Raw genomic sequence first — 13,706 nt, forward strand, 5'->3', positions numbered from 1 at the left:
GTTTAGTAAGCAGCATTCAAAGCGACATCATCAATTTCCAACATGTTCTGACATCATTTGTTGTTTTTCGGTCATTTACCTAATTGTTTAGAGAGCTAAATGACCGTGAAATTGAAAAGCACTACAAAATGAATTCTGAAAATGTTGAAACTTGGCATGGTATCATCATTTCACCTGCATAGCATGTGCGAAAGAGTAGAGAGGGTCACGACAAAAATTGGATGCAGTTCGTGTACAAACTGGACAAACTCTTTCGAAGTATCAGGGATTCGGACGAGAACTCATCTGTTACACGGGCACTTCAATGTTTTTTAAACTTATTTGAACTCTGGACTTCTTTTGTGTTCAGTATGCAGCATTCAAAGGGACGTCATCAATTTCCAACATGTTCTGGCATCATTTGTTATTTTTCGGTCATTTACCTAATTGTTTAGAGAGCTAAATGACCGTGAAATTGAAAATCACTACAAAATGAACTCTGAAAATGTTGAAACTTGGCATGGTATCATAATTTCACCCGCATAGCATGTGCGAAAGAGTAAAGAGGGTCACGGCAAAAACTGGACGCACTTCGTGTACAAACTGGACAAACTCTTTCGGAGTATCAGGGCTTCGGACGAGAACTCATCTGTTACACGGGCACTTCAATGTTTTTTAAACTTATTTGAACTCCGGACTTCTTTTGTGTTCAATATGCAGCATTCAAAGCGACGTTATCAATTTCCCACATGTTCTGACATCATTTGTTGTTTTTTGGTCATTTACCTAATTGTTTAGAGAGCTAAATGACCGTGAAATTGAAAATCACTACAAAATGAATTCTGAAAATATTGAAACTTGGCATGGTCTCATCATTTCACCCGCATAGCATGTACGAAAGAGTAGAGACGGTCACGGCAAAAACTGGATGCACTTCGTGTACAAACTGGACAAACTCTTTCGGAGTATCAGGGTTTTGGACGAGAACTCATCTGTTACACGGGCACATCAATGTTTTTTAAACTTATTTGAACTCCGGACTTCTTTTGTGTTCAGTAAGCAGCATTCAAAGCGACATCATCAATTTCCAACATGTTCTGACATCATTTGTTGTTTTTCGGTCATTTACCTAATTGTTTAGAGAGCTAAATGACCGTGAAATTGAAAATCACTACAAAATGAATTCTGAAAATGTTGAAACTTGGCATGGAATCATCATTTCACCTGCATAGCATGTGCGAAAGAGTAGAGACGGTGACGGCAAAAACTGGACGCACTTCGTGTACAAACTGGACAAACTCTTTTGGAGTATCAGGATTTCGGACGAGAACTCATCTGTTACACGGCCACTTCAATGTTTTTTAAACTTATTTGAACTCCGGACTTCTTTTCTGTTCAGTATGCAGCATTCAAAGCGACGTCATCAATTTCCAACATGTTCTGACATCATTTGTTGTTTTTGGGTCATTTACCTAATTGTTTAGAGAGCTAAATGACCGTGAAATTGAAAATCACTACAAAATGAATTCTGAACATGTTGAAACTTGGCATGGTATCATCATTTCACCCGCATAGCATGTGCGAAAGAGTAGAGAGGGTCACGGCAAAAACTGGACGCACTTCGTGTACAAACTAGAACTCTTTCGGAGTATCAGGGTTTCGAACGAGAACTCATCTGTTACACGGGCACTTCAATGTTTTTTAAACTTATTTGAACTCCGGACTTCTTTTGTGTTCAGTATGGAGCATTCAAAGCGACGTTATCAATTTCCAACATGTTCTGACATCATTTGTTGTTTTTTGGTCATTTACCTAATTGTTTAGAGAGCTAAATGACCGTGAAATTGAAAATCACTACAAAATGAATTCTGAAAATGTTGAAACTTGGCATGGTATCATCATTTCACCCGCATAGCATGTACGAAAGAGTAGAGACGGTCACGGCAAAAACTGGACGCACTTCGTGTACAAACTGGACAAACTCTTTCGGAGTATCGGGGTTTCGGACGAGAACTCATCTGTTATACGGGCACTTCAATGTTTTTTAAACTTATTTGAACTCCGGAGTTCTTTTGTGTTCAGTATGCAGCATTCAAAGCGATGTCATCAATTTCCAACATGTTCTGACATCATTTGTTGTTTTTCGGTCATTTACCTAATTGTTTAGAGAGCTAAATGACCGTGAAATTGAAAATCACTACAAAATGAATTCTGAACATGTTGAAACTTGGCATGGTATCATCATTTCACCCGCATAGCATGTGCGAAAGAGTTCAGAGGGTCACGGCAAAAACTGGACGCACTTCGTGTACAAACTAGAACTCTTTAGGAGTATCAAGGATTCGGACGAGAACTCATCTGTTACACGGGCACTTCAATGTTTTTTAAACTTATTTGAACTCCGGACTTCTTTTGTGTTTAGTAAGCAGCATTCAAAGCGACATCATCAATTTCCAACATGTTCTGACATCATTTGTTGTTTTTCGGTCATTTACCTAATTGTTTAGAGAGCTAAATGACCGTGAAATTGAAAAGCACTACAAAATGAATTCTGAAAATGTTGAAACTTGGCATGGTATCATCATTTCACCTGCATAGCATGTGCGAAAGATTAGAGAGGGTCACGACAAAAATTGGATGCAGTTCGTGTACAAACTGGACAAACTCTTTCGGAGTATCAGGGATTCGGACGAGAACTCATCTGTTACACGGGCACTTCAATGTTTTTTAAACTTATTTGAACTCCGGACTTCTTTTGTGTTCAGTATGCAGCATTCAAAGCGACGTCATCAATTTCCAACATGTTCTGGCATCATTTGTTATTTTTCGGTCATTTACCTAATTGTTTAGAGAGCTAAATGACCGTGAAATTGAAAATCACTACAAAATGAACGCTGAAAATGTTGAAACTTGGCATGGTATCATAATTTCACCCGCATAGCATGTGCGAAAGAGTAAAGAGGGTCACGGCAAAAACTGGACGCACTTCGTGTACAAACTGGACAAACTCTTTCGGAGTATCAGGGCTTCGGACGAGAACTCATCTGTTACACGGGCACTTCAATGTTTTTTAAACTTATTTGAACTCCGGACTTCTTTTGTGTTCAGTATGCAGCATTCAAAGCGACGTTATCAATTTCCCACATGTTCTGACATCATTTGTTGTTTTTTGGTCATTTACCTAATTGTTTAGAGAGCTAAATGACCGTGAAATTGAAAATCACTACAAAATGAATTCTGAAAATATTGAAACTTGGCATGGTCTCATCATTTCACCCGCATAGCATGTACGAAAGAGTAGAGACGGTCATGGCAAAAACTGGATGCACTTCGTGTACAAACTCGACAAACTCTTTCAGAGTATCAGGGTTTCGGACGAGAACTCATCTGTTACACGGGCACATCAATGTTTTTTAAACTTATTTGAACTCCGGACTTCTTTTGTGTTCAGTAAGCAGCATTCAAAGCGACATCATCAATTTCCAACATGTTCTGACATCATTTGTTGTTTTTCGGTCATTTACCTAATTGTTTAGAGAGCTAAATGACCGTGAAATTGAAAATCACTACAAAATGAATTCTGAAAATGTTGAAACTTGGCATGGAATCATCATTTCACCTGCATAGCATGTGCGAAAGAGTAGAGACGGTGACGGCAAAAACTGGACGCACTTCGTGTACAAACTGGACAAACTCTTTTGGAGTATCAGGATTTCGGACGAGAACTCATCTGTTACACGGCCACTTCAATGTTTTTTAAACTTATTTGAACTCCGGACTTCTTTTCTGTTCAGTATGCAGCATTCAAAGCGACGTCATCAATTTCCAACATGTTCTGACATCATTTGTTATTTTTCGGTCATTTACCTAATTGTTTAGAGAGCTAAATGACCGTGAAATTGAAAATTACTACAAAATGAACTCTGAAAATGTTGAAACTTGGCATGGTATCATAATTTCACCCGCATAGCATGTGCGAAAGAGTAGAGAGGGTCACGGCAAAAACGGGACGCACTTCGTGTACAAACTGGACAAACTCTTTCGGAGTATCAGGGTTTCGGACGAGAACTCATCTGTTACATGGGCACTTCAATGTTTTTTAAACTTATTTGAACTCCGGACTTCTTTTGTGTTCAGTATGGAGCATTCAAAGCGACGTTATCAATTTCCAACATGTTCTGACATCATTTGTTGTTTTTTGGTCATTTACCTAATTGTTTAGAGAGCTAAATGACCGTGAAATTGAAAATCACTACAAAATGAATTCTGAAAATGTTGAAACTTGGCATGGTATCATCATTTCACCCGCATAGCATGTACGAAAGAGTAGAGACGGTCACGGCAAAAACTGGACGCACTTCGTGTACAAACTGGACAAACTCTTTCGGAGTATCAGGGTTTCGGACGAGAACTCATCTGTTACACGGGCACTTCAATGTTTTTTAAACTTATTTGAACTACGGAGTTCTTTTGTGTTCAGTATGCAGCATTCAAAGCGACATCATCAATTTCCAACATGTTCTGACATCATTTGTTGTTTTTCGGTCATTTACCTAGTTGTTTAGAGAGCTAAATGACCGTGAAATTGAAAATCACTACAAAATGAATTCTGAAAATGTTGAAACTTGGCATGGTATCATCATTTCACCCGCATAGCATGTGCGAAAGAGTAGAGATGGTCACGGAAAAAACTGGATGCACTTCGTGTACAAACTGGACAAACTCTTTCGGAGTATGAAGGATTCGGACGAGAACTCATCTGTTACACGGGCACTTCAATGTTTTTTAAACTTATTTGAACTCCGGACTTCTTTTGTGTTCAGTAAGCAGCATTCAAAGCGACATCATCAATTTCCAACATGTTCTGACATCATTTGTTGTTTTTCGGTCATTTACCTAATTGTTTAGAGAGCTAAATGACCGTGAAATTGAAAATCACTACAAAATGAATTCTGAAAATGTTGAAACTTGGCATGGAATCATCATTTCACCTGCATAGCATGTGCGAAAGAGTAGAGACGGTGACGGCAAAAACTGGACGCACTTCGTGTACAAACTGGACAAACTCTTTTGGAGTATCAGGATTTCGGACGAGAACTCATCTGTTACACGTCCACTTCAATGTTTTTTAAACTTATTTGAACTCCGGACTTCTTTTCTGTTCAGTATGCAGCATTCAAAGCGACGTCATCAATTTCCAACATGTTCTGACATCATTTGTTATTTTTCGGTCATTTACCTAATTGTTTAGAGAGCTAAATGACCGTGAAATTGAAAATCACTACAAAATGAACTCTGAAAATGTTGAAACTTGGCATGGTATCATAATTTCACCCGCATAGCATGTGCGAAAGAGTAAAGAGGGTCACGGCAAAAACTGGACGCACTTCGTGTACAAACTGGACAAACTCTTTCGGAGTATCAGGGCTTCGGACGAGAACTCATCTGTTACACGGGCACTTCAATGTTTTTTAAACTTATTTGAACTCCGGAGTTCTTTTGTGTTCAGTATGCAGCATTCAAAGCGACGTCATCAATTTCCAACATGTTCTGACATCATTTGTTGTTTTTCGGTCATTTACCTAATTGTTTAGAGAGCTAAATGACCGTGAAATTGAAAATCACTACAAAATGAATTCTGAAAATGTTGAAACTTGGCATGGTATCATCATTTCACCCGCATAGCATGTGCGAAAGAGTAGAGACGGTCACGGAAAAAACTGGATGCACTTCGTGTACAAACTGGACAAACTCTTTCGGAGTATGAAGGATTCGGACGAGAACTCATCTGTTACACGGGCACTTCAATGTTTTTTAAACTTATTTGAACTCCGGACTTCTTTTGTGTTCAGTAAGCAGCATTCAAAGCGACATCATCAATTTCCAACATGTTCTGACATCATTTGTTGTTTTTCGGTCATTTACGTAATTGTTTAGAGAGCTAAATGACCGTGAAATTGAAAATCACTACAAAATGAATTCTGAAAATGTTGAAACTTGGCATGGAATCATCATTTCACCTGCATAGCATGTGCGAAAGAGTAGAGACGGTGACGGCAAAAACTGGACGCACTTCGTGTACAAACTGGACAAACTCTTTTGGAGTATCAGGATTTCGGACGAGAACTCATCTGTTACACGGCCACTTCAATGTTTTTTAAACTTATTTGAACTCCGGACTTCTTTTCTGTTCAGTATGCAGCATTCAAAGCGACGTCATCAATTTCCAACATGTTCTGACATCATTTGTTATTTTTCGGTCATTTATCTAATTGTTTAGAGAGCTAAATGACTGTGAAATTGAAAATCACTACAAAATGAACTCTGAAAATGTTGAAACTTGGCATGGTATCATAATTTCACCCGCATAGCATGTGCGAAAGAGTAAAGAGGGTCACGGCAAAAACTGGATGCACTTCGTGTACAAACTGGACAAACTCTTTCGGAGTATCAGGGCTTCGGACGAGAACTCATCTGTTACACGGGCACTTCAATGTTTTTTAAACTTATTTGAACTCCGGAGTTCTTTTGTGTTCAGTATGCAGCATTCAAAGCGACGTCATCAATTTCCAACATGTTCTGACATCATTTGTTGTTTTTCGGTCATTTACCTAATTGTTTAGAGAGCTAAATGACCGTGAAATTGAAAATCACTACAAAATGAATTCTGAAAATGTTGAAACTTGGCATGGTATCATCATTTCACCCGCATAGCATGTGCGAAAGAGTAGAGACGGTCACGGAAAAAACTGGATGCACTTCGTGTACAAACTGGACAAACTCTTTCGGAGTATGAAGGATTCGGACGAGAACTCATCTGTTACACGGGCACTTCAATGTTTTTTAAACTTATTTGAACTCCGGACTTCTTTTGTGTTCAGTAAGCAGCATTCAAAGCGACATCATCAATTTCCAACATGTTCTGACATCATTTGTTGTTTTTCGGTCATTTACCTAATTGTTTAGAGAGCTAAATGACCGTGAAATTGAAAATCACTACGAAATGAATTCTGAAAATGTTGAAACTTGGCATGGAATCATCATTTCACCTGCATAGCATGTGCGAAAGAGTAGAGACGGTGACGGCAAAAACTGGACGCACTTCGTGTACAAACTGGACAAACTCTTTTGGAGTATCAGGATTTCGGACGAGAACTCATCTGTTACACGGCCACTTCAATGTTTTTTAAACTTATTTGAACTCCGGACTTCTTTTCTGTTCAGTATGCAGCATTCAAAGCGACGTCATCAATTTCCAACATGTTCTGACATCATTTGTTATTTTTCGGTCATTTACCTAATTGTTTAGAGAGCTAAATGACCGTGAAATTGAAAATCACTACAAAATGAACTCTGAAAATGTTGAAACTTGGCATGGTATCATAATTTCACCCGCATAGCATGTGCGAAAGAGTAAAGAGGGTCACGGCAAAAACTGGACGCACTTCGTGTACAAACTGGATAAACTCTTTCGGAGTATCAGGGCTTCGGACGAGAACTCATCTGTTACACGGGCACTTCAATGTTTTTTAAACTTATTTGAACTCCGGACTTCTTTTGTGTTCAGTATGCAGCATTCAAAGCGACGTTATCAATTTCCCACATGTTCTGACATCATTTGTTGTTTTTTGGTCATTTACCTAATTGTTTAGAGAGCTAAATGACCGTGAAATTGAAAATCACTACAAAATGAATTCTGAAAATGTTGAAACTTGGCATGGTCTCATCATTTCACCCGCATAGCATGTACGAAAGAGTAGAGACGGTCACGGCAAAAACTGGATGCACTTCGTGTACAAACTGGACAAACTCTTTCGGAGTATTAGGGTTTCGAACGAGAACTCATCTGTTACACGGGCACATCAATGTTTTTTAAACTTATTTGAACTCCGGACTTCTTTTGTGTTCAGTAAGCAGCATTCAAAGCGACATCATCAATTTCCAACATGTTCTGACATCATTTGTTGTTTTTCGGTCATTTACCTAATTGTTTAGAGAGCTAAATGACCGTGAAATTGAAAATCACTACAAAATGAATTCTGAAAATGTTGAAACTTGGCATGGTATCATCATTTCACCCGCATAGCATGTGCGAAAGAGTAGAGACGGTCACGGAAAAAACTGGATGCATTTCGTGTACAAACTGGACAAACTCTTTCGGAGTATCAGGGTTTCGGACGAGAACTCATCTGTTACACGGGCACTTCAATGTTTTTTAAACTTATTTGAACTCCGGACTTCTTTTGTGTTCAGTATGGAGCATTCAAAGCGACGTTATCAATTTCCAACATGTTCTGACATCATTTGTTGTTTTTTGGTCATTTACCTAATTGTTTAGAGAGCTAAATGACCGTGAAATTGAAAATCACTACAAAATGAATTCTGAAAATGTTGAAACTTGGCATGGTATCATCATTTCACCCGCATAGCATGTACGAAAGAGTAGAGACGGTCACGGCAAAAACTGGATGCACTTCGTGTACAAACTGGACAAACTCTTTCGGAGTATCAGGGTTTCGGACGAGAACTCATCTGTTACACGGGCACTTCAATGTTTTTTAAACTTATTTGAACTCCGGAGTTCTTTTGTGTTCAGTATGCAGCATTCAAAGCGACGTCATCAATTTCCAACATGTTCTGACATCATTTGTTATTTTTCGGTCATTTACCTAATTGTTTAGAGAGCTAAATGACCGTGAAATTGAAAATCACTACAAAATGAATTCTGAAAATGTTGAAACTTGGCATGGAATCATCATTTCACCTGCATAGCATGTGCGAAAGAGTAGAGACGGTGACGGCAAAAACTGGACGCACTTCGTGTACAAACTGGACAAACTCTTTTGGAGTATCAGGATTTCGGACGAGAACTCATCTGTTACACGGCCACTTCAATGTTTTGTAAACTTATTTGAACTCCGGACTTCTTTTCTGTTCAGTATGCAGCATTCAAAGCGACGTCATCAATTTCCAACATGTTCTGACATCATTTGTTATTTTTCGGTCATTTACCTAATTGTTTAGAGAGCTAAATGACTGTGAAATTGAAAATCACTACAAAATGAACTCTGAAAATGTTGAAACTTGGCATGGTATCATAATTTCACCCGCATAGCATGTGCGAAAGAGTAAAGAGGGTCACGGCAAAAACTGGACGCACTTCGTGTACAAACTGGACAAACTCTTTCGGAGTATCAGGGCTTCGGACGAGAACTCATCTGTTACACGGGCACTTCAATGTTTTTTAAACTTATTTGAACTCCGGAGTTCTTTTGTGTTCAGTATGCAGCATTCAAAGCGACGTCATCAATTTCCAACATATTCTGACATCATTTGTTGTTTTTCGGTCATTTACCTAATTGTTTAGAGAGCTAAATGACCGTGAAATTGAAAATCACTACAAAATGAATTCTGAAAATGTTGAAACTTGGCATGGTATCATCATTTCACCCGCATAGCATGTACGAAAGAGTAGAGACGGTCACGGAAAAAACTGGATGCACTTCGTGTACAAACTGGACAAACTCTTTCGGAGTATGAAGGATTCGGACGAGAACTCATCTGTTACACGGGCACTTCAATGTTTTTTAAACTTATTTGAACTCCGGACTTCTTTTGTGTTCAGTAAGCAGCATTCAAAGCGACATCATCAATTTCCAACATGTTCTGACATCATTTGTTGTTTTTCGGTCATTTACCTAATTGTTTAGAGAGCTAAATGACCGTGAAATTGAAAATCACTACGAAATGAATTCTGAAAATGTTGAAACTTGGCATGGAATCATCATTTCACCTGCATAGCATGTGCGAAAGAGTAGAGACGGTGACGGAAAAAACTGGACGCACTTCGTGTACAAACTGGACAAACTCTTTTGGAGTATCAGGATTTCGGACGAGAACTCATCTGTTACACGGCCACTTCAATGTTTTTTAAACTTATTTGAACTCCGGACTTCTTTTCTGTTCAGTATGCAGCATTCAAAGCGACGTCATCAATTTCCAACATGTTCTGACATCATTTGTTATTTTTCGGTCATTTACCTAATTGTTTAGAGAGCTAAATGACCGTGAAATTGAAAATCACTACAAAATGAACTCTGAAAATGTTGAAACTTGGCATGGTATCATAATTTCACCCGCATAGCATGTGCGAAAGAGTAAAGAGGGTCACGGCAAAAACTGGACGCACTTCGTGTACAAACTGGACAAACTCTTTCGGAGTATCAGGGCTTCGGACGAGAACTCATCTGTTACACGGGCACTTCAATGTTTTTTAAACTTATTTGAACTCCGGACTTCTTTTGTGTTCAGTATGCAGCATTCAAAGCGACGTTATCAATTTCCCACATGTTCTGACATCATTTGTTGTTTTTTGGTCATTTACCTAATTGTTTAGAGAGCTAAATGACCGTGAAATTGAAAATCACTACAAAATGAATTCTGAAAATGTTGAAACTTGGCATGGTCTCATCATTTCACCCGCATAGCATGTACGAAAGAGTAGAGACGGTCACGGCAAAAACTGGATGCACTTCGTGTACAAACTGGACAAACTCTTTCGGAGTATCAGGGTTTCGAACGAGAACTCATCTGTTACACGGGCACATCAATGTTTTTTAAACTTATTTGAACTCCGGACTTCTTTTGTGTTCAGTAAGCAGCATTCAAAGCGACATCATCAATTTCCAACATGTTCTGACATCATTTGTTGTTTTTCGGTCATTTACCTAATTGTTTAGAGAGCTAAATGACCGTGAAATTGAAAATCACTACAAAATGAATTCTGAAAATGTTGAAACTTGGCATGGTATCATCATTTCACCCGCATAGCATGTGCGAAAGAGTAGAGACGGTCACGGAAAAAACTGGATGCACTTCGTGTACAAACTGGACAAACTCTTTCGGAGTATCAGGGTTTCGGACGAGAACTCATCTGTTACACGGGCACTTCAATGTTTTTTAAACTTATTTGAACTCCGGACTTCTTTTGTGTTCAGTATGGAGCATTCAAAGCGACGTTATCAATTTCCAACATGTTCTGACATCATTTGTTGTTTTTTGGTCATTTACCTAATTGTTTAGAGAGCTAAATGACCGTGAAATTGAAAATCACTACAAAATGAATTCTGAAAATGTTGAAACTTGGCATGGTATCATCATTTCACCCGCATAGCATGTACGAAAGAGTAGAGACGGTCACGGCAAAAACTGGACGCACTTCGTGTACAAACTGGACAAACTCTTTCGGAGTATCAGGGTTTCGGACGAGAACTCATCTGTTACACGGGCACTTCAATGTTTTTTAAACTTATTTGAACTCTGGAGTTCTTTTGTGTTCAGTATGCAGCATTCAAAGCGACGTCATCAATTTCCAACATGTTCTGACATCATTTGTTGTTTTTCGGTCATTTACCTAATTGTTTAGAGAGCTAAATGACCGTGAAATTGAAAATCACTACAAAATGAATTCTGAAAATGTTGAAACTTGGCATGGTATCATCATTTCACCCGCATAGCATGTGCGAAAGAGTAGAGACGGTCACGGAAAAAACTGGATGCACTTCGTGTACAAACTGGACAAACTCTTTCGGAGTATGAAGGATTCGGACGAGAACTCATCTGTTACACGGGCACTTCAATGTTTTTTAAACTTATTTGAACTCCGGACTTCTTTTGTGTTCAGTAAGCAGCATTCAAAGCGACATCATCAATTTCCAACATGTTCTGACATCATTTGTTGTTTTTCGGTCATTTACCTAATTGTTTAGAGAGCTAAATGACCGTGAAATTGAAAATCACGACAAAATGAATTCTGAAAATGTTGAAACTTGGCATGGAATCATCATTTCACCTGCATAGCATGTGCGAAAGAGTAGAGATGTTGACGGCAAAAACTGGAAGCACTTCGTGTACAAACTGGACAAACTCTTTTGGAGTATCAGGATTTCGGACGAGAACTCATCTGTTACACGGCCACTTCAATGTTTTTTAAACTTATTTGAACTCCGGACTTCTTTTCTGTTCAGTATGCAGCATTCAAAGCGACGTCATCAATTTCAAACATGTTCTGACATCATTTGTTATTTTTCGGTCATTTACCTAATTGTTTAGAGAGCTAAATGACCGTGAAATTGAAAATCACTACAAAATGAATTCTGAAAATGTTGAAACTTGGCATGGAATCATCATTTCATCTGCATAGCATGTGCGAAAGAGTAGAGACGGTGACGGCAAAAACTGGACGCACTTCGTGTACAAACTGGACAAACTCTTTTGGAGTATCAGGATTTCGGACGAGAACTCATCTGTTACACGGCCACTTCAATGTTTTTTAAACTTATTTGAACTCCGGACTTCTTTTCTGTTCAGTATGCAGCATTCAAAGCGACGTCATCAATTTCCAACATGTTCTGACATCATTTGTTTTTTTCGGTCATTTACCTAATTGTTTAGAGAGCTAAATGACCGTGAAATTGAAAATCACTACAAAATGAACTCTGAAAATGTTGAAACTTGGCATGGTATCATAATTTCACCCGCATAGCATGTGCGAAAGAGTAGAGAGGGTCACGGCAAAAACGGGACGCACTTCGTGTACAAACTGGACAAACTCTTTCGGAGTATCAAGGTTTCGGACGAGAACTCATCTGTTACACGGGCACTTCAATGTTTTTTAAACTTATTTGAACTCCGGACTTCTTTTCTGTTCAGTATGGAGCATTCAAAGCGACGTTATCAATTTCCAACATGTTCTGACATCATTTGTTGTTTTTTGGTCATTTACCTAATTGTTTAGAGAGCTAAATGACCGTGAAATTGAAAATCACTACAAAATGAATTCTGAAAATGTTGAAACTTGGCATGGTATCATCATTTCACCCGCATAGCATGTACGAAAGAGTAGAGACGGTCACGGCAAAAACTGGATGCACTTCGTGTACAAACTGGACAAACTCTTTCGGAGTATCAGGGTTTCGGACGAGAACTCATCTGTTACACGGGCACATCAATGTTTTTTAAACTTATTTGAACTCCGGACTTCTTTTGTGTTCAGTAAGCAGCATTCAAAGCGACATCATCAATTTCCAACATGTTCTGACATCATTTGTTGTTTTTCGGTCATTTACCTAATTGTTTAGAGAGCTAAATGACCGTGAAATTGAAAATCACTACAAAATGAATTCTGAAAATGTTGAAACTTGGCATGGAATCATCATTTCACCTGCATAGCATGTGCGAAAGAGTAGAGACGGTGACGGCAAAAACTGGACGCACTTCGTGTACAAACTGGACAAACTCTTTCGGACTATCAGGGTTTCGGACGAGAACTCATCTGTTACACGGGCACTTCAATGTTTTTTAAACTTATTTGAACTCCGGACTTATTTTGTGTTCAGTAAGCAGCATTCAAAGCGACATCATCAATTTCCAACATGTTCTGACATCATTTGTTGTTTTTCGGTCATTTACCTAATTGTTTAGAGAGCTAAATGACCGTGAAATTGAAAATCACGACAAAATGAATTCTGAAAATGTTGAAACTTGGCATGGAATCATCATTTCACCTGCATAGCATGTGCGAAAGAGTAGAGATGTTGACGGCAAAAACTGGAAGCACTTCGTGTACAAACTGGACAAACTCTTTTGGAGTATCAGGATTTCGGACGAGAACTCATCTGTTACACGGCCACTTCAATGTTTTTTAAACTTATTTGAACTCCGGACTT

Source organism: Triticum urartu, chromosome 3A (genome assembly GCF_056163025.1).
Source record: "Triticum urartu cultivar PI428250 chromosome 3A, HENAU_Tu73, whole genome shotgun sequence".
Taxonomy (NCBI): Eukaryota; Viridiplantae; Streptophyta; class Magnoliopsida; order Poales; family Poaceae; genus Triticum; species Triticum urartu.